We start from the raw sequence: 23,438 nt of genomic DNA, 5'->3' as shown, positions 1-23,438 counted from the left end.
CCGGAAAAACTGAGAACTGGTCACGTGATAGATTTTGTTTTACCCCAAAACCATTATTTTCCCCAAAACCGTTGATTTAGTCAGTAAACCGCTGACTCGGGTGGTCGAACTGTTCAATGGTTTGGCCGGTTTCTATTTTTTTGTTAGAACGGGCTGTCCTGAATGGTTTGAATGGTCAGACCATTCAGCCTGAGAACTAGACCCTTGACCGGTTCATTGTCCGGGTCGATTTTAAAAACCTTACCTTTATCTCTCCCATTGTTTCCTTTGTAATCTATATTTCTATCTTTAATAAAATATTCTGTTATTGATAAAAGAATGCCCCTTCTAGCACACTAAACCCATGGGTAAAAGTGATACTAGAGGAAAAAGTGTATAGTGCAAAAAACCTTTTTTTTGATAAATGAATTGTATTTACCCAGATAAACATGTTCCTCGCAAAAGAATGAGGGCTAAATTTAGGAATCCAATTGTTTGGGTTATGGTTGAGCTGGCCCCGGATGTCATCTTATCTCTTTGGCCACGTCGGCACCACGTCAGATGGATAAGTGTAATTAGGGCAGGAGAACGTTGTACGAATAAGGAGGACAGCTCCGGAAGCCTCATCAGAGCATGACACGGATCTGAAGGGATGAGAGATCCATCATATGGATGGCCGAACCCTACAGGAAGGTTGGGCGAAATTTCAAAAATTTCACTCTCTCCCATCTGGGAATCACATTCCCTATTTTAAAAAGTTGCATTTTCAAGGATCAATCTTGAACCATACCGGACCATATCTGAAACCAAAAAGGGAGGAGAGGGATATACCTGATACGAATTAGCAGTAACTCCCAATGAAGGTGTTCACGCCCAAGGAGATAACCAAAACCCGCTTCCACTGAAGATGACACAGTGTGTGGTGAAGCAGGATCAACATGACGACTCTTCAGCAAGAACTGAATTCTTCAGCAAGAATGGAGTAGAGGGATGGTGAGCACGACTTCAGATTGCTTCTTCTACCGAGAAGCAATATCAAGAACAATTTTTGATCACTCCCATAAGTGGAGATCGAACTGGGTAGGGGCGACAAGAACATGGAAGAACTCTGCAGATTGCTGTCTTGTATCTGGTGTATTTTTCATGTCCGCCCTGCTCTCTTATTTATAGCCTTAAAGAGACAACCTCCTAATCTGATTAGGAGTTTCCTGATCCAAATCTTTATTTGGATCTGGACTCTTTAAGTGATAAGGATAATTCCTTATCTTATCTGCAGTTCAAGATCAGCTTAATCCTAATCAAATTAGGAGTTTCCTGATCCAAATCTTTATTTGGATATGGACTCTTTAAGTGGATAAGACTTATCCTCTTATCCTTATCTGTTGATCCAAACCCAGATTTTCCCCATATTTAATTAATCTAATTAACCCAGTTCGAAATTGGGCTTTAGTCCCAATTAAGTTTATGTGCTCACTTAACCTCTTAACCTGCTGCCCAGTTGGCTCTCTTTGTATGGCGTGGGACCCAAACATTGATCTACACATCAGCCACATGGGTCAGTCCAACCTTTGTTACAAGGCCTGGCCAAATTCACTGTAGGAGACAATGAACCTCTAAGTCCATCACTATGGGCTCTCAATGGGCCCAACATTTACACTAAATGGTCATTGGGTCTAGCCACCTTATGAAAACCCAAGGACTGTGGGCAGATGCAAAACTAGCCCATCAGGTATTACCCTCAATGGTTTTACACTTAACCTCTCAGCCCATAATGATCAAACACTGCCTGACAAGAGAGGACCTCTCCCTCGGTTGCAAGGAACAGTGTTGCACTCTCTACTCACATGAATCCCGGGAATTAAAACCTTTTGCAAACATTTTGAAACCATAATATATATATATATGTGTGTGTGTGTGTGTGTGTGTGTGTGTGTGCGTGCGTATCTCTATATAAATATATTTTGAAAAAACAAATTTCAATGGTTGAAATCAACTGTTGACAGTTTAGGTTTCCATCAGAGAGAGTGCATCGTCGATCATTCACTTTGTCCGACAAAGGGGCTGATCCTGTCACTATGATCACCCACTTAGATGAATTCTCGGACTGTCCCAACATACCCAGGTTTTGACCCCCTCTAAGGATCTCACTGATTGGCATATCAAAGACAGCCCGATCCGACACCTAGTGCAGTACCATAATCGAGTCTAGGGTGCAAGTGTAACATTCTAGTTTTACCCATCTATCTCCAAGGTCTTGGGCAATACTAGAATTTTGGTATGGTTTAGTGTTTCAAGAAAACCCACACTACATGTACTTAAGGTCTCACCCTGGCAGCTGAGACAAGCCACCCCAACCAACTTGGTGGTACATCAGTATCAACCTTGGTAGGACAAATCTCCCTAGATCTATCCAACGACTAAAAAGATTCTAAACTAACATGAGTCTCATAAGTGTCCAGTTTAAGAGTATTACACAGAATCACACCACAATGACATGAATCAATTATGTACTTTATTCATTTACAATAAATGTCAAAAGATACATCAATCTGATTGGAACTAAGGGCATAACTGTCTAATAACTCCTATTTGCTGCTTTTCTAGCTAACAACACACGATCCTATCGTGAAGATATAACCAGATGTAGACTTTCTTTCACCTGGATCTGACTGGAAATCGACATCAGTATACCCCTAGATCTGTAGTGAACTACCATAGAATACCAGACAAAACTCTTTTGTCCTTTGAAGGTATTTCAGTATGTTTTTCACAACGGTCCAATGCTCATGCCTTGGGTTAGATTGGTATCTGCTTACCACACTCACTGCCTGAGAAATGTCAGGACGAGTGCACAACATGACATACATGATACTCTCTACGGCTGAGGCATAGGGAATCTCTTTCATGCCCTCAATCTCTTCGGGAGTCTTGGGAGAATACCCTTGGAGAGAGTGACTCCATGCCTGAAAGGAACATTTCCTTTCTTGGAGTTCTCCATATAGTATCTCTTGACTATCTTGTCAATGTAAGCAGACTAGGATAATCCTATTATCCTCTTTGATCTATCTCTATAGAGTCGAAGACCCAATATGTAGGAGGCTTCTCCAAGATCTTTCAAAGAGAATTGCTGTGAAAGCCACACTTTCACCATAGTTAAAATTCCTACATCATTCCCAATGAGTAGAATGTCATCTACATACAGAACCAAGAACATAACCTTATCCCCATTGGTCTTCCTGTAAACACAGGGCTCATCTGGATTTTGCTCAAAGTCAAACTATTTGATGGTAGAGTCAAACCGGATGTTCCAACTCTTAGAAGATTGCTTAAGTCCATATATGGATCGGTTGAGTTTACATACCATGTGTTATTGACCTGCAGCTATGAAACCTTGCGGTTGGTGCATATAGATATTTTCAGTAAGATCTCCATTCAGGAGTGCGGTTTTGACATCCATTTGCCAAATCTCGTAGTCACGGTACGCTGCTACAACTATCAGGATCCTAATGGATTTAAGCATGGCCACAGGCGAAAAGGTTTCCTCATAAGTGATTCCCTCTTTCTGAGTGTACCCTTTTGCCACAAGACGAGCCTTGTAGGTCTCAACTTTACCGTCGGGGCCCTTCTTTCTCTTATAGATCCATTTGCAACCAATTGCCTTTACCCCAGGGGGCGGATCTACTAGAGTCCAGACTCCATTGGTCTCCATTGAGTCCACCTCAGCTCTCATGGCATCTACCAACTTTAAGGAATCTATGTCCAACATAGTTTCCGAATAAGTCACGGGATCCTCCTCACTGGTCATGGCTTTCGCCAAGTAACTTTCTTGGTCATAGCTGTAACGAACTGGAGGCCTAAAAACCCGGGTAGATCTTCTAGGTTGGTTATTTTCTGGAGTTGGTGGGACATCTCCCACTACCCCTGGGCTCTCCTCATCAAGAACAACTTCCTGATGATGATTATCCAGGATGTAATCTTCTTATAGGAAGTGGGCATTTCGACTGCAAAACACCTTTTGCTCTTTTGGATCATAGAATAAGTAACCAACAGAGCCTTTGGGGTAGCCTATAAATAGGCAACAACTGGTCTTTGATTCCAATTTGTTAGCACTAGTTCTTTTAACATGTGCTGGACAGCCCCAAATGTTCAAGTGTCTTACACTTGGTTTCTTACTGGTCCATAGCTCACATGGAGTTTTAGGAACGGATTTGGTTGGAACTCGGTTCAGCACGTAAATTGTAGTCTCTAATGTGAAACCCCAAAAGGATGTAGGTAACTCTGAGTGGACGATAAGTGATCGAACCATATATAATAGAGTCCGATTTCTCCTCTCTAACACACCGTTTAATTGTGGTGTAGCAGGAGGAGCTAGTTGTGATATAATCCCATTTTTCTTTAAGTAGTCCTTGAATTCGTCAGAGAGATATTTGTCACATCGATTTGATCGAAGGGTCTTTTTTTCTCCCCCTAACTGTTTCTCGACTTATTGTCTGAATTCTTTGAACTTTTCAAAAGATTCTGACTTATGTCTCATTAGGTACACGTAACCATACCTTGAGTAATCATCAGTAAATGTTATAAAATAAACGTGCTGGTTACGTGTCCTAACATTCAGGGGACCACATACATCAATATGTATAAGGTCAAGTGTGCCTGTAGATCTTTCAGGCTTACCGGTAAATGGCCGCTTCGTCATCTTACCTTGAAGGCAAGGTTCACAGGTTGGAAGATCTTCTACAGTTAGAAAATCCTAAGGACCATCCTTTACCAACCTTGTGATACGATCTATATTAATGTGGCCAAGTCCGTAATGCCACAGGCACGTGGGATTAACTGTATCACAAGTCCTCTTCTTGGGGATTATTTCTGACGTAGTTTCGGTAATGTTTGTTTTCAGAGAAGGATGGAGAACATAGAGACCGTTCTCAAGTTCTCCGTATGTGAGGAATTTGTTATTCCGTTTAATAGTAATCACATTACTGAATAAGATACAATAACCATCCATGCTCAATTTTGAGACAGAAATCAAATTTCTTCTTAAATTAGGTACGAAGAGACAATCTTTAACACCGAGCAAGAGAGTTTTTCTCTTCTCATTCTTGATACTCTCTTCTTCGGGCCTTAGAAGCCCTGTCACCCAGACGATCTGGAGCAGGGTTCTTAGCAATTTTATCCAATTTCTCGGACATCAGAACCAACATAAGGTTTCAGAACTAGTCAACATAATTAGGGCCCTTGAGTTTGTTATCATCCAACAATTTGGTGAAGTTTCCGTTTGCCATTTCTAATAAAGGCAAGGCAGATTTGTAAGTCCACAACCTAATTGATTCATGTCATCACATAGATATGGCTTTTAATTTATGTTCCATTTCCATTTTGAGCATCTCTGAGATTCTCTCCAATCTCAGGGATAGAGACAGTTGTGTCTGGAAATGTGGGAAACCACATGGGGTGTATGGGGCCAACTGTTTCAGCTGCAAAACCCCACTACCTTCTGTGAAGGATATCATCCACTCATCTTATGAGCTTTCCCTTTGGCCTCTGTCAGACAAGGTTCATTGCCATTTTAGGTTAAACCTTTCTGTCCAGTAAGTGCTCACCCATAATGTTCACGAACGCCAAGGTACCGTGAGAAAGTCTTCCATTTTAGGATAGGCCCCTTCCACTTCGGTCTATGACTCCCCTATCATCTTATGAAGCAATCCAATCGATTGCATTAGCAGATGGATAGCCCAATTTTTTTGTGCATCTCCACCCACCAATACAACCAACCTTCATACTAATGATGAAAGCCTTTAGAGAGTTTCATCATATGAATCTCCCTATCACATGCACTTATATTTTCAGGAGGGAATGAATAATTACGCCCTAGTTTAATTTAGGTCAAACCAAAGTGGCTCCCACTAACTTTCATAAAGCCAGATTTAGATGGAGAGGAAGCTGATGTGGGGCCCACCACACAAGGAGATCATCCAATGATCTTAAGGACACCATGGCAATGATGTGCTTTCATCCATGGTGTACGTAAGAGCCACTTATCAAATCAACATGGGCCAAGTACTTATGGCCCAGGAATGTAGCACATCACACATCCATACATCACATGCATGAAATCCATAATTGATCCAATCATTTAAATAACTGTAAAACCCATATATAAAGCCCATTTAATTTCATAATATTACCAATTAATATTATCTAGTTATATGGGCTGAACTGCAAAGAGCAGTTCGGCCCATATAGCATTTATGCTGAATTGGGCTAAAACAGTTTTAATAGATTAAAAATGGGTTTTACAGATGTGGGCCGAATTGCATCTTTTAATAACCATCAATCCCTCGGCCTATGAAGGAAATTTTTAGGGTTGAGAACAGCCCTCATCGAACAAAGCAATTTTTTGTTGCATCATTTTTAGCCGTAGACCATATCGACCCCGACAAGTTCTAGTAGATGCAACAAAAGGTAGACTAGATCTTGGAAATGATGCAAACGCTGGGACAAATGGCACAACCTTAGACCATCCCCCTCCTGCTCTGATGCTTATTACGGTCGATCCTCACCCTGAGGACCCCAAAAAGCGCGACCCGGGCAAGCATCGGGCACGGTCTGGTCAAGAAAGGCAGTAGTTGCCAAGAAGATCAGACTCCTCAACCAGGTCCCATGAACATGATGGCCGTAGCAAGATGCATCGCTCAACAAGAATCCCGACGAAAGAAAGGCTCGGCATACCGAGCCATGTACATTGCAACAACAACAAAAAAAGCGGGCAACACCAGGAGAACAAAGTGAAAGCAGTGGCAGCGGCAAAGATGGACACTTTACTCCTTGGCTGGACGCTCCTTGGCTTCCTTGGGCACCTCAACAGCAGCAGAACCGCCATCGCTAGGCGTAGCAGGGTCGTACGATAAGCCTCCGAGGCCTTGAACCTGGCGATCGCTTCCACTTCTGCCCGGACCACCCTCTTGTCGGCCTCCTTCCTTAGGGCCTCTCGCGCTCCCTTTAGCTCGGGGACACGGTCCTTCAGCTTGCGAACGGTCTTGCTCCGTTCGTTGATGCCGCACCTCAGCTCGGTGTTCTCGGCCTTGAGCTCGGTCAACCGAGCCCTCGAGCGCTTAGTCTCAGCCTCCCCTGCCTCATAAAGGCGTTGCACCATCTAAAGGTGGTCGACGAGGGAAACCGTCGAGCAGGCAACCTGCAAAAAAGAGGTCAACTATTAGCATGACAGAATTGACCAACTAAAGTGAAAGTAACCAAAGAAGCGAGAAGAGAAGACTTACCAATGCGATTTGGTGAAGCATCGCACTCTCCAAAGAACTACTTGGTGACCCAATGAGTTCGTACCTAATGGTGGGGTTAGCAAACCCCGAACGAGCTGCTCAGCAACACCCTCTGTCTCAAGCCCGTCTTCGGGCCGAACAGTCCATTGCAGCATGTAAACATTTGCGTTGCCTCTCTCTAGCATGTTCTCTTGCAGAGAAGAGTGATCGACCTGAATGCTCTCCTCTAGATCGACCACCACAACCTCTTCGTCGGCCTTCCTCAGCCTCTTCTTCTATTGGGGAGTGCGTTATGCAGACCTTTTCTGCACCTCATCAACTCAGGGCTGAGCCCCCTAGATCCTTCCAAACCACACCCTCTCCACCACGACCCTAATGTGGCGAGACAACTCCTCACGACTATCCATTTCAGCACCTGCGCAAGACAAACGACAAATCAACACCAAGTAAAAGAGACCGGAAAGAAAAAGAACTAGAAAAGCCAACATGACACACAGATTGGTTGTCTCGCTCATCAACATGACACAGATCAACATCGAGAAGGATGTGTACTCCATCACATCGATCCTCTTGATCTGACTGATCGACACCTTCTCTTCCTTGATGAGTTGGGTCATGCTCGGTGCCTTCACTTTAGTCCTTAGCTTTTGAAGCTTGGCCGGAAGAGGCCATCCTCTTGGACAAAACACAAAGAAAAACTTCCCCTTCTAGCGCTTCACCGAGACGAGGCCCCAACCAACACCTTAATGCACTACCGAGTCAAGAAACAGTAATACCTTTGCTGGTGATGCTTCAGTTGGAGAAAGTAGGTGAACATCGGTAGGGTAATCTCAAGGATGTGGACAAAATAGTAACAAAGAAGACTGACTACAAACCTAATGGAGTTTGGCATTAACTGGATAGGCAATACCCGATACCACCTGAACACTTCGACGATTCCCTCACACAAATGGAACCTGGCCGAGCCGAGGTAGCACTCTCACTAGCACTTGGGCACCTAAGTTCATACTCTTTCGGTATACAGTACAGGGCTTTGATTTGGGCTAAGTCCCTGGGCATCAGATAGCACGGGGTGATCCTGAACCAGTTACCAGCCCGCGGAGGAAGGGAGACCTCCTCCTTAGTTGACAACTTGACCTCGACCTCCTAACCTACTACTCTCTCAGGATTGAAGGCCTCAAACTCTTCGGCCTCGGCCCCCTGGCTGTCAGCGTCACAGGCAGCAAGCGCGGCAGCCTCGACGAGAGGCCCTGGCTTAGACCCACTACTAAGAGAAGAAGAGGAGGAAGAAGAGCGAGAAGAGTCAGAGGACGAGAAAGAAGACATCTTACCGGACTTTATATAGGTTTAGACCGCGGAATTGAAGCAACACTGAGCCGAAGACTACCTCTTGCCAAGCTCCACAAGAACTCCCTTCACAAATGACAAAGTGGAAATGCTCTTCACCCCCTTTTTATAGGGTTCCCAATGATCCAGATCAAGGTGAACCAACACTGTAGATCAAATGCCGCCCTTTGACATCTCGGGAAGATGAAATGACACCATTGCCCTTCGCACACATGTAGCCTTGGGGAAACGAAATGATGCCCCGTCAACCCATCTTGGAAATGGTACGAAAGTCGAGCCAACTGGTTCGCCTAGAAAACTGGTTCAACCCTGAGCCATTCGACCCAGACAACGTGCTCAACCAGACTTCGAATTCAAGTTCCTCAACTGAGAACCAAATAAGCTCTTCCATGCTACACTGTGGCCGAGCACTACACTCCTTGACTTTGGAACTGGCGGAGTGGTGTTTGGGTTATGGTTGAGTTGGTCCCGGGTGCCATCTTATCTCTTCGGCCACGTTGGTACCATGTCAGATGGTTAAGCGCGACTAGGACAGGAGAACATTGTACGGATAAGGAGGACAGCTCCGTTGGAGATTAGGTCTTATCCCAAAGACCTCGATGGACAACCTTATTCCGACAACCCCAGAAGCCTCATCCAAACAGGACATAGATCTTCAGTTATAAAAAGGTAACCTTTGCTCAAGGTAAAGGACTTTTGACTCTCTAGCACCCATATTGTCATTCTACTTGGACCAACATTGCTCTCAACTGCTTGGCCTGACCACCCACCATTTTCGACTAACTTGAGCGTTGGAGTACCTACCTGGGGAATAACTCCTTGGGCCTCTGACTGTTTTCTTGTTTCAGTTCTTCCTGCACGACTTCGTCTTTCCACCTCAGCCTCATCCAATTGGCAGGATTATTTGACCGCGACCTCGGTTCGGGACACCTTGGATCGTACATCACCAATATATTCAGGTAGGGCCCCTTCCTTCAAGGTCCTGAGCTCCTAGTTAAAACCAATAAGTTACAAGACTAGTTTGTTCTCTTTCTTTCCTCTCTTTTTATAGTAATACCTACATGGTTCCTCTTACATAAAACAAATCTGTGTTTCGTCTTCAATGACATATATAGATGATCTTGTGCTACACATCTCATATAATAATAAATAAATAAATAAAATAAAGTAACTATGAAAAGCTTATAGTTGAGGTACTGTCACACATGTTGCTATGGTGTAACAACTGAAATTCTGGCTAATGAGAAGTGACGAGAAGAAGGAAATGAAGAGAAGGGAGATCCATCATATGGATGGCCGAACCATGTAGGGTGGCTGGGCAAAATTTCAAAAATTTCTTTTCTCCCTTCAGGGAAACCCAAAGAAAGTGAGAGCAATACCTGATACGGAATCCACGTATAGCTCCCAATGTAGGTGTTCATGCCCAAAGAGGGTACCAAAACACGCTTCCACTGAAGATGGTGCAACTTGAGATGAAGCAGGTTCAGCAGTGCAGTCCTTCAGCAAGAATTGCAATCCAATGGCTTGGATCAGGCAAGGGAGGTGAGCACGAAATCAAATATGATTTTTCTTGCAAAATCAGAATCAAGAACTGATCTTTATTAGTTAAAGAATGGAGATTAAATAGGGTATATGGCGGCAAAAGCAAAAGGAGAGGGAGAATTGAGAGCAGTGTGTAAACCTGGAGCAGTTCGCCCTCCTCTATTTAAATAGCTTAAAGAGCTGCACTCCTAATCCAATTAGGAGTTTCCTGATCCAAATCTTTATTTGGATATGGACTCTTTAAGTGGATAAAACTTATCTTCTTATCCTTATCTGCTGATCCAAACCCATATTGTAAGCACCCAATTTTTGCTCGGTCCCCTTTCTAACCCACTTCTCATACTCCAAAAGCCCGATTAGACCTTGCCAACATATTTAGAGTATGCCAAAATCCTAGGTAACCAAATTTTAACTGAAATGCCCTTAAATCCACCATTAAATCCATAAGATTCCCTTTTGATGGTCCTGATTATGCCACATCACCATACCTGTTACCCAATCAGACCCCATCACATGAAACCAAACCTTGAAACAAATAATCACACCAAATTTCAGCCATAAATTCTTTGATCTTACCGTTCATCTATCGGAGATTCCATTTTGACACATCTCACATTATGGTACTTCTCGAACAAAAAACATATGATCTACACATCCTTGACATGACCAAACCCTCTTCACAAACTTGTGATTCAAATCCATGCCACTCTACCAAGCTTAAACCTAAAATTCCCTCATTTACTTATCCATGAAGCCAAGATTCCATTTTGAACCCCTTAATTATCCGAAAGACCTATGACGTAAATTCCCAAAGTTCCAACACCCTTAAAACCATCAGACGCTCCCGTTAGACCCTAAATACCCCAAGGTATCCTCCGCCCAAATTTCAGATCCAAAAAACCCCATTTTGCCCTTCATACACAAAGATTCCAAATCGATCATTTTCGTTACTCGCTACTCTCAAAATTTTAGATCTCGATCACGACATCCCTCCCAAGACAAACAAATCCCACCAAAACCTTCATCAACCACTTGACTGATCATCTGACAATTTCAAACCCAAACGTACCTATTTCATGCTTCATCTAAAAAGATTTCAAATAGACGATCCTCATTGGCTACCGCTACCCAAATCCAAGATCTTCATCAAGGTACATCATCCAAGACCCCCAAAACATACCAAAACCTTCATCAATTTCCCGATCAAGCAAGTGTCCAACATCAGACCTCAAAATGTCCATTTTGCCCTTCATCCAAAATGATTCCAAACCAACGATCCGCTACTTTCCAAATAAAAGATCTTCATCGAAACACATCATCTAAGACCCCCCAAAACATATCAAAACCATCATCAACTTCCCAATCAACCAAATGTCCAACATTAGACGTCAAAATGTCAATTTTGCCCTTCATCCAAAACGATTCCAAACCAACGATCCCCATTGGCCGCTACTTTCCAAATCAAAGATGTTCATCGAAACACATCATCTAAGACCCCCAAAACTTACCAAAACCTCCATCAGCTAAGATGGTTTTGGAGTGATCCTATGGCTGAAAATGGAAGGAGAGGGCACCCAATATTATGTATGGATGAGATTTGGGCGCCCAGAAATGGAGGGTGTAGATTAGAACATCTAGGGTTGAAGGGTTAAGATTAAAAGAATATGTGGTGCCCTAGATTGAACGACTGGGATATAAGATGGAGGGAGTGGCTGGGATTTAATGGTGGGGAGTTGAATGGTGAGGATTAGTAGAATAGGTGGCTCCTAGGGTTAGAATGCTAAAAAGAGAGTACCCTACAATGGATGGTGGAGATTAGAAGGGATGAAAGGTGAGGATTTAGTAGTTAGGGGTGGATAGGGTTGTTAAGAGTGAAAAGAATGGGTTAAAAGGTGCCCTAGGGTTTGTTAAGGCATGGGGCAATACACTAGGAGGGGCGCCAAACTGAGTTTAGTAGTTAGGAGGCGCCCTCCTGCTTTCAGTTTTTCACAAAAACACCCATCTTTCAGTTGAACTTCACACCAACTTCCCAAAATCTACATTTCAGCCCTGAAAACTTCCCAACTTTCCCCAGAATTTGCATAGAGACCCTTGGAGGCCACAATATTGCATTTAACTAGGAAAATGGCACATTTTGACTATTCTAAGGTCGAAAATACCCCTGAATTTGATGCCCGTAAGGCATCAAAATGTAGGGTTATCAGGTACACGCTACTCTGCTTCATGGATGCCTTTTTCGGATACAACCGAATCAAGATGCATCCTGAGGACAAGGAGAAGACCTCATTCGTCACCGAGCATGGCACTTACTGCTACAAAGTCATGCCCTTTGGTCTCAAGAACACCAGAGCCACCTACCAACACCTCGTCAACAAGGTTTTCAAAGACCAGATGGGGAGGAACATCGAAACCTACGTAGACGTCATGGTGGTTAAAAGCCTGAAGGCCGACTAGCACACCTCAGACCTTGGCGAGACCTTTGATACTTTGTGGAGGTTCAAGATGAAGCTTAATCCCAGCAAGTGTGCCTTTGGCGTCTCCTCGGGCAAGTTCTTAGGCTTTGTCGTCACACAATGGGGCATAGAGGCCAACCCGAAGAAGATCCAAGCCATTCTGGACATGGCACCACCTTGGTCGGTCAAGGAGACCCAACGACTCATCGGCCGAGTGGCCACCCTCAACTGCTTCATGTCGAACTCGATCAACCATTGCCTTCCCTTCTTCCGGGCTATTAAGAAGCTGAAGGACTTTCAATGGACTGAAGAATGCTAGCTCGCCTTCGGAGAATTGAAGCAGTACCTTGCCTCGCCCCCTCTCCTGACTCAGGCCCTCCTAGGAGACATCTTGTACCTGTACCTATCAACTGGGGATGAGGTCATCAGCTCGGTATTGATTAGAGAGGATGGGGTATAGAGACCGATCTACTATGTCAGCAAGGTTCTCCGCGACATCGAGACCTGATATCCCAAGGTGGAGAAGTTGGCCTTCGCCTTGGTGGTCTCGGCTTGGAAGCTCATGCCATACTTTCAAGCCCACACAATCTCGGTCTTGACCAACCAACCCATTATAGCCGTCCTCACCAAGCCTGTGACCTTGGGACGGCTAACCAAGTGGGCTATCGAGCTGTTTGAGTTCGACCTCTAGTACCAGCCGAAGCTTGCAATCAAAGCCCAGGCCTTGGCGGATTTCATGATAGATTGCACCTTCAGTCGAGCCCTCGAAGACGAACCTGAAGGACCTTGGACGGCCGAGGAAGTTCGGCCCACCTGGAAGCTGTTTGTCGATGGATTGTCCAACTCTAAAGGAAGTGGAGCTGGCCTCATACTCCTCACCTCAACCAACGCCAAAGTGGAATATGCACTGAGGTTTGACTTCTCGGCATCCAACAACGAAGCCGAGTCCGAAGCCCTCCTCTCCGGATTACAACTTGCGAAGGACCTTGGCTTACAACACCTTGTGGCCTCAAACAACTCCCAACTGGTGGTGAACCAAGTTAGCAGCGAGTACGAGGCTAGGGAATAGAGCATGGCCAAGTACCTCGCTAAAGTGCAAGAACTAGCCTGCCACAGCCTAAGAACTTGCCCGAGGAGACGCCAAAGGCACACTTGCTGGACATGGCACCGCCTTGGTCAGTCAAGGAGACCCAATGACTCATCGGCCGAGTGGCCACCCTCAACTGCTTCATGTCAAACTCGACCAACCATTGCCTTCCCTTCTTCCGGGCTATTAAGAAGCTAAAGGACTTTCAATGGACTGAAGAATGCTAGCTCGCCTTCGGAGAATTGAAGCAGTACCTTGCCTCGCCCCCTCTCCTGACTTAGGCCCTCCCAGGAGACATCTTGTACCTGTACCTATCAACTGGGGATGAGGCCATCAGCTCGGTATTGATTAGAGAGGATGGGGTACAGAGACCGATCTACTATGTCAGCAAGGTTCTCCGCGACATCGAGACCTGATATCCCAAGGTGGAGAAGTTGGCCTTTGCCTTGGTGGTCTCGGCTTGGAAGCTCATGCCATACTTTCAAGCCCACACAATCTCGGTCCTGACCAACCAACCCATTATAGCCGTCCTCACCAAGCCCGTGACCTTGGGACGGCTAACCAAGTGGGCTATCGAGCTGTTTGAGTTCGACCTCTAGTACCAGCCGAAGCTTGCAATCAAAGCCCAGGCCTTGGCGGATTTCATGATAGATTGCACCTTCAGTCGAGCCCTCGAAGACGAACCTGAAGGACCTTGGACGGCCGAGGAAGTTCGGCCCACCTGGAAGCTGTTTGTCGATGGATTGTCCAACTCTAAAGGAAGTGGAGCTGGCCTCATACTCCTCACCTCAACCAACGCCAAAGTGGAATATGCACTGAGGTTTGACTTCTCGGCATCCAACAACGAAGCTGAGTCCGAAGCCCTCCTCTCCGGATTACAACTTGTGAAGGACCTTGGCTTACAACACCTTGTGGCCTCAAACAACTCCCAACTGGTGGTGAACCAAGTTAGCAGCGAGTACGAGGCTAGGGAATAGAGCATGGCCAAGTACCTCGCTAAAGTGCAAGAACTAGCCTGCCACTTCCAACACTTCTTTTTGCAGCAAGTCCCGTAGTTTGAGAATATGTGAGCCAACGCCCTATCTAAGCTGGCGAGTACCTCGGGAGCAGTCCTTGGCCACACAGTCCGGGTGGAGAAATTAGCTTGGCCTTCCATTGAAGAAGCCCATGTCCTTCCAGTACAGGCCGAAACATCATGGATGGATCCCATCGTCAGCTTCTCATGATAGAGCAGCTGCCCGATGATAGAAATAGTGCCAGAAGAGTCCGACAACAGGCCACACACTACACTTTACTTGAAGGGAAGCTGTGTCGAAGATCATTCACGTTACTGAAGATCATCCACTAGGAGGGCAAGTACGTGCTTTGAGAGATCCGTGAAGGCATTTGTGGCAACCACTTCGGAGCTAGAACCTTGGCAAAAAAAGCACTTAGGCAAGGGTACTTCTAGCCGACAATTTAGAAAGACGCAGCCGAGCTGGTGCGAAAGTGCGAAAAGTGCCAAAAGCGCTCAAACACCTTCCATCAGCCGACCACAACCCTATTGGCCCTCAGTAGCCCTTGGCCCTTCGTGAAGTGGGGCATGGACCTCCTCGGCCCCTTCCCTCAAGCCATAGGAAACAGAAAGTACCTCGTCGTCATCATTGACTACTTTACCAAGTGGGTCGAAGCCAAAACCCTGGCCACCATCATAGTTAGGATGATGTAAAACTTCTTCTGGAAGAACATCATTTGCTGCTTCAACCTCCATCACATGCTAATCACTAACAACGGGAAGCAGTTCGATGACGCGATATTCCATGAATGGTGTGCCTCCCTCGGCATCAAGCAACAGTAACCTTGGCAGACTATCCTCAGACCATTATATGCAAAAAGGTGTTCCATTAGATGTAAACAATTTGATCCTTACAAAAAGCTTTCTTCAGCCTCGGTTCGGGGGGGGGGGGGGAACCCCTTTACAAAAGATCAACAAAATGAAACAAAAAGAAAAACAGCAAGGGGCAAGCCGCCTACGCGCCACCCTCGACAGGTGGGGCAGTGGAGTCCTCGATGGAAGTTGTATCAGTAGGGACCTCGAGAGGCAGGGAATCGAGGTCGGGGAGCATCCTCAGCTTGTCCACTCGGAAGTTCAGTATTAGGTTCAGCAGTGCCTTCTTGGTATCCTCGATCCCTTCCAGGTAGGCCTCGAGCGCATAGTCGGCAAGGCACTTCTTGTATTCTGCCGTCTCCTTCCAGACGAGGACGACGTCTCGGAATCTGGTCTCGTCCTCTGCCTCCCGAGCCTCGGCCTCTGTTGCCTGCTTTTGGGCCTCTAGTGTGACCCATCGAGACGAGCACGCTCCAGCTCAGACTTCTTCATTTGCTCTTGAAGCCGAGTGGTTCGAGCTTTCTCTGTCTTCAAGTCATCCTCCAACATTTGTCAGAGCTGCTTCTCCTCTCCCAAGGCTGAGAGGGTTTCGTCTTGGCTGCTCTCTACTGAAGCAACCCACCCCTGGAGCTGCTCTTTCCTTTTCCCAGCCTGATCCAAGCGCTCGAGGAGGAGCCCAACTAGGTCCCCTAGACCGATTTAGAGCCGGCAGACCTGCAATGAACACATCTTCGTCAGTAAGAATAGAAACCTGACAAACAAGGAAACGAAAATGAAGCAGAAACTCACCTCGACTAGATAGTCCAGGCCCTGATCTCGGACGATGAGGGGGTTTGCCGTCATCATGTCAAGGCAATCCCCATGTGGAATCATTCCCTTAACTGGGGCTCTACCGACCCCCTCGATCTCGACAGAGTACCCCTTCTGGACGTTCCATCTTGGGCAGAACACCCGAGTAAGGATCTCCCCCTCCTTGGTAGACTCCGATACAAAAGGTAGAGCTGATGAAGGCCCTGTTGCGGATCCCTTTGTAGGGGGCCCCCTCGGGGCAGCAGGGGCCTCGTTCCTCCTCCGAATGCCCTCGGCCAGCCGGTCTTTATATGCCAACTTCTTCCTCTGGCCTCCCTCCTCTTTGGCTCCCTTGGTCGGCCTCCTTTGGCCAACCTCCCTCGACTGATCTCTTTCCCCGATCACCACCTTCGTCAGTAGGGACTTGAGGCCGAGGAGTCCTCTTAGCTATAACAGGCACCACCTCGGCTAGAGTAGACATCCTCCCGACAGAGGCAGGTGTCCCCTTGGAAGGCCTCCTTGGGGTCTACCTCCCCAACGTTCCCTTGGCCAGAGCCTTTTCCTCGCTAGAGCACTCTCTAGCAGCATCCTCTTTTCATCTAGCGACATCTCTACAAAAATCCGAGCCATAGTCAGTACCTTTAACAAAAAATGAAAGAAAGCCGACGTGTGAAAATCCGACAGTAGGACTTCTCCTACTGAAAGGGGTAGAACTGAGCTCTGCAAAGACCAAGGGGACGCTCCACCTCTACTAGGGGCTTGGCCTAAAGCGTCCCCAACACAAGTAGATGGGTTATCGCGGCGACTTCATCGTTCCAGAGTAAAGGCATGGACTTCTCGGGGGCTAGGTGCATCTCCCCCCCAACCTAACCTAAATGACCAACCCTCGGGGCAGGAAACAAAGTAAGAATTTACTCTTCCGGTTATGGACGGACGAGGGGATGTCTATAGGTCAGCCTCTCCGAGGATGGAAGTAGTATATATCATTCTTGTGTGGGTGTGATGGCATGAACATGGCGGGAAATAAGTTCGGTGTTAGTTCTATGTCCTGAAGTTGAGCCACCACCAGCAAGGCAATGATGGTCCTAAGGGTGCTGGGGACAAGCTAGCTAATGGTTATCCCATACCACCTTAGCAGCTCAGAGACGAGGGGATGGAGGGGAAATATGAGGCCGAACTCCAGGAAATGCTGGTAGACACAGATCTCCCCCTTTTTCGGCGTCCGCGACCGATCACTGGTGTCGGGAACCCTAAGTCTATAGGACTGAGGGATGTAATACCTCCTAGACAGAGACTTCACCTGGTCATAATCCAGGATGATATGATGTTCCGAGCGTTGCAGACGCTCTATGGTCACCCCTCGGGCAGCATACTCGGCCATCGTCCTCGGGCTGTGCTTGGGAACCAGATCCCCCTTTACCACTAGGGGAACCCCTAGGCCTCCCTTGGCATTGTGGACGTGACACTCTCACAAAGAGTATTTGAACCCCCTCTCGGCTACACTCAGCACCTCCAGGGGTGGTCCTCTCCCTCAGCACCTCAACCTCTCATCTCGAAGCTGGGACCTCGGCTATCGAGGAGTCTCGGTCTGAATTGGTAAGGAAAGGGGTCCGGTAAGAGCTCACCCCCGTGGGGTCTGGGAGTTCATAGCACTTAGGTTCGGAGTCAGAATAAGACATGGCGGTGAGGCGTTTACCTAAGAAGAAGGAGACGAGGCCTAGGAAGTCCTAAGGAAGGCAAGCAGATGAGGGCTTTGGAAGCAATGGTCGCTCAGAGAACAAGGGCGTCTGGAAGCAAATGGTGAGAAAAACGCGACTAAGCCCCCTATTTAAAGGAAAATGACAACCCAGATCGAGCCCAATCCAACGGCTGTGCAGCGACCACCTCTACAACCCTATCTTCTGACTGACATGCGTCGCTCACCTCAAGAAGATGAAACGACACCGAACGAACTGGGCTACCCCTCGTCACAACTTGCTGGTTTGCCTAATCGATTTGAACCCGAGGACACGCGACCCGCTCACTCGAATCCTGTCTCCCACACAGCTTGCCAGCCAGCAGCAATGAGTTTCATCATGCAAGTGGCTAAGTCCCAATCTCGGACTTCCCTATCACCCCCTCGGCACCGCTAGCCGAGGCTGAGGCCTCACGGGTTCACTTGCACAACTAGAAAGCAGGGTCGGGGGTAAGACTCCATCTCACCCATTTCCAACATGAATGACGGTCGGGGCTGAGACTTCCTAGTGACAAAAACCCTCATGACGCAGATCGGGGAAGAGAACGAAAGTCAAGTCGACACCATCGCAGGACACATCATGCTCGTCCCCGGCAAGCCGAGGCCAAGAACCTTATCTAGAAGGACCGACCACACCTCCCAACTCGATCGACACACTCCCTTCATCCGAAGCCGAGGTCTTCAGCTTGAACTTCCACCACGGCCTCGGGAGTGGGGGGCAAACAATGATGTTGGTGCTTGTGGTTTGACCCAATAGGAGGCCACCACGTGTTAGGCGGCGGCGTCTAGGGCAGAACCAATCAGCACGTGAGTGCAATAGTGCTCGGTGGGTTCCCCAGGACCAATGGTGCGAGGTCATCTGGCAGCCTCAGATGGCCGTCCTCCCCGCATATGGGCTGCATCTGGACCGTCTGAGCCCACCTACCTCTAGGCGACTTCAAGTATAAATAGGAGGCGACCCCGTGAAGGTAAGGGATTGGAACTAAAAGCTTTATATCTGGTACTCGAGATCTACTATTTTCTCTCTTGGTCTCATTTGGGTGCTCACACCCCGGACCTCGTCCACTTTGCACCTCCTAGTACTAACTTGGCTGTCGGAGTCCCCGCCTCAGGTTTCCACCCGGGGCCTTTGACATTGTCGCTTTCGCAAGATCGACCTACCAGTCCTTGGGTCCCAGATACCTTGGCTTGGATATCTCTGCCTCCTCGACCTTGAACACCTCATACACCTCGGATACCTCAGTCTCACTTTGGCTTAGAAGCGAATTGACAGTGTTGTCCTTGGCCATTCCGAGCATCAACAATTTACAAATGTCTATTTTGTATATATCTATATATGTACATGTACATATATAATTGGAAAAAAGATGTTTTGTATAAAATACATCATTATTTGAAGGAATGAGAGATCCATCATATGGATGGCTGAACCCTGCAGGTAGGTTGGGCGAAATTTCAAAAATTTCCTCTCCCCTCATCTGGGAATCACATTCCCTGTTTTAGAAAATTTGCATTTTCAAGGTTCAATCTTGAACCATAAACCGAAACAGATCTGAAACCAAAAGCAGGAGAGGGATATACTTGATACGGAGAAACAGTATCTCCCAATGGAGGTGTTCACGCCCAAGGAAGGAACTAAAAACTGCTCCCACTGAAGATGGCGCAGTGTAGGATGGAGCAGAATCAGCAGTGTTCGTCCAACGAACCGAACTCCTCACAAGAATTCGTTGGAGGCTATGAGCACAACTTCAGATCAGCCTTTCTCCAAAGGCTGATATCAAGATCCAATCTTGATCGTTCCTGCTTGAAAGAGGAGATCGAACTGGAGGTTAAGGCGACGACAAGAAGGAGGCGGCAAGGAGAAAATAGCACAGTCTCACTGGGTGCTATGTTCTCTCTCTAAATTTGAGAATGTGATCTTCTAATAGGCTGCCGCCCCTTCCTTCTTTTATAACATTAAAGGGATCAACTCCTAAGGAGTTGATGATCCAAATCATATTTAGATCTGAATTCCCTTTAAGTGAGAAGGATAAACCCTTATCTTATCTGCAGATTAGATCAACCCTCTCCTAATCTTATCAGGAGGTTTCCATATCTGAATCTGTATTCAGATTTGGACTCTCAGAGTGGATATGGTAAGACCCTATCCTATCTGCTAATCTAATCTCAGATCCGCCCCTTTATTTAACTGATCAAATCAACCCAGTTCGAAGTGGGCTTTAGGCCCAATAAGTATATGTTCTCATTTAGCCTTCCAAATTGCTGCCCATTTGGGCTTCGTTGTATGGCGTGGGACCCAACCATTGATCTACACATCAGCCACAAGGGTTCGGCCCAGCCTTTGTTACAAGGCCTAGCCGAATTCACTAGAAAGCCCAGTGAACCCCTTGAGCCTATCATATGGACTCTATGAGCCCAACACTTACACTAAGTGGTCCCTGTGCCAAGCCACCTTGTAACACCCAGGGACTATGGACAGATGCAAGATTAGCCCATCAGGTATTACCCTCAATGGTCTTACACTTAACCTCTCAGCCCATAATGATCAAACATTGCCCAACAAGAGAGGACCTCTCCCTCGGCTGTAAGGAACAGTGTTGCACTCTCTACTCACATGGATCCCGAGAATTAAAACCTTTTGCAAACAATTTGAAACCATAATATATATATTTATATCCGTATATAAAATATATTTTGCAAAACAAATCTCAACGATTGAAATCGGCTGCCGGCAGTCTTGGTTTCCATTAGAGAGAGTGCATCCCCGATCATTACCTTTGTCCGACAAAGGGACTGATCCTGTCACTATGATCACCCACTCAGATGAATTCTCAGACTGTCCCAACATACCTAGGTTTTGACCCCCTCTAAGGATGTCACTGATTGGCATATCAAAAACAGCCCAATCCGACACTTAGTGTAGTATCATAATCGAGTTTAGGGGTCAAGTGTAACTTTTCAGTTTTGCCCATCAATCTCCAAGGTCCAAGGTAATACTGGAAATCTGGTCCGGTTCAGGGTTTCCAGTAAACCTACACTGCATGTGCCTCAGGTCTCACCCTGGCGGCTGAGACAGGCCACCCCAACATTTGGTAGCAAACCAGTGTCAGCCTTGGCAGGATAAATCTCCCCAGACTTATGCAACGACTGCGAACATTGTAAACTAACACGAGTCTCATAAGTGTCCAGTTTAAGGGTATTACACAGAAACACACCACAAGAACATGAATCAAATATGTAGTTTATTCATTTACAATAAATGTCATAAGTACATCAATCTGATTGGAGCTAAGGGCATACAACTGTCTAACATTATCATCATCATGTCTTATCCCAACATATAAATATAATTCATGTGTATGTATTTGTTCATGTGGGCTCAGGTTGGGTCGGGCTTGGATTGGATTGGGCTCAGGCTACTTGAGACCTCAACCCAAGTCCAACACAAGTTAAGGTCAGACCTGAATTTTCTGACCCAGGTCCAACCTACAACCCAAAATTCAGGGCCACCTGTGCAAAAGCTCGGGTTGGGCGTCAAGTTGCACCCCTACCCTCAACCTTGACCTGGACCGACCTGATAGATATTCTCTCTCTCGATTTCTGTGGTTTTGGTTTTGGTCTCATACTTCAATATCCTTGGATGTAAATTTTGTAAATTTGAATATGTAATCTGCCTATATCAAGATCTTTATGAATCATTAATTATTTGTCTTGTTTTTGCAGTCACTGCTTTAGATCACTTGAATGCAGAAGATGCATTGCTTCCAATTCCAAGGATTTCTGACTTTCACGATAAAAAGGGAAAGCGCCGACTCTCAAGCACAGATGCTGAAACCGTTGTTGATTTAGACAGTAGTAAGAGAGAAGTCAAGCCTGTGGATAGCAATGGTAAGCTTAGCATAACTAGAACAGAAGCCACATGTTATTTTCATCATTACAAGTCTTGATTGGTGGGTATTGCTGAAAGCTTTTGTTGTAGTTTTTTGTCTTTCCAACTAAGTTATTAAGAATGTAATTGTGATATTTTCACCGTATTTTCTCTAGGATTGCGTGGTGTTTGTCTTCTATTGGTATAAAACTCTGTATTCTGTGATTTATCTGCTTATTGTTTTGGTTTATACAGTTGATAAGGAAAAACTTGCCGAAGATACTGTTACAATATGCATTGAGGACTGCCTTAGGTCATTAGGAATTCTTACAAATGAAGGCTGATCTTACTAGAGAAAGTCGCCACAGAGTAATTCAGGTCTAAATTCTACCATGTTCAGTGATGCTTACTTGGAAGCCAATATCCCACGAAAGAAGGTTTATGTATTAATTCAGGTCTAAATTCTACCATGTTCAGTGATGCTTACTTGGAAGCCAATATCCCACGAAAGAAGGTTTATGTATTAATTCAGGTCTAAATTCTACCATGTTCAGTTCTGCTTACTTGGAAGCCAATATCCCACGAAAGAAGGTTTATGTATTAACATGAATAGGACAATGAATAGTTTGGAAGTCATCATTTCTTTTTCTGTTTTGTTTTTGCATTTCTTGATCACTATATTTTAACTTCCGATGACCAAGTTCAATTGGTTAGGTTTCATTATCCATTGCTGATTATATCTTCTTCATAGTTGTCAAGGCGATGCCTAGGTGACAAGGCGCCCTTGGAGGCTCGCCTTGCCTAGTATCGCCAAGTAGTTTTGTACACTATGTTATAAAATATTTTTATATTTTTACTTTTTGACATTATAATTATAAAATAGCCATTATTAAACTAGAATACTCATTTTATGTCTTTATGTACTAATTTCTTTTTATTATTTTCTTATTTGTTAGGGTTTAATCAACACAAACATTGCTAACTGTTGTATTGAAATTTGAACCCATGGTTCATAGTATTGATACACCTCTATGTATCGGCAGAGGTGTATTAGTACTTATAACGATACTCCTATTTTTTTTTTATTTCTTTGGTTTTCAATTTCACTTATATATATATTATTTTAAAAAATGGGTTCCTGAAAACACCTGTAAACATGTGTATTGGGGCACCAAAGATACAATACAGTACACACCCGATACGGGGCGTATCGTATTGAAGTTTTGATCCTTGATGCTCAAAGACTCCAGAACCTGAACCAATAAGCAAGGGAAGAACTTAAAATTTTGCCTAATCAACACATTTTCTTCTTATAGATCTTATTCTTCCACCTTTTCTTTTATTCTTTTCATATAACAAAAGTAGGGGTTCAGCGGCTTCAGCCCCTATATTTTTTGAATTTTATTTCCTTTGTTCTTTTTCTTCTTATAAAATATTGATTTTCTAAACTTAAAACGTGAAATTTATACTTCTCTTATGAAAATTATGGATAAT

The sequence above is a fragment of the Nelumbo nucifera genome, chromosome 1, assembly GCF_055504915.1.
Source record: "Nelumbo nucifera cultivar China Antique chromosome 1, China Antique-T2T, whole genome shotgun sequence".
Taxonomy (NCBI): domain Eukaryota; kingdom Viridiplantae; phylum Streptophyta; class Magnoliopsida; order Proteales; family Nelumbonaceae; genus Nelumbo; species Nelumbo nucifera.
This window is presented reverse-complemented; position numbering follows the sequence as displayed.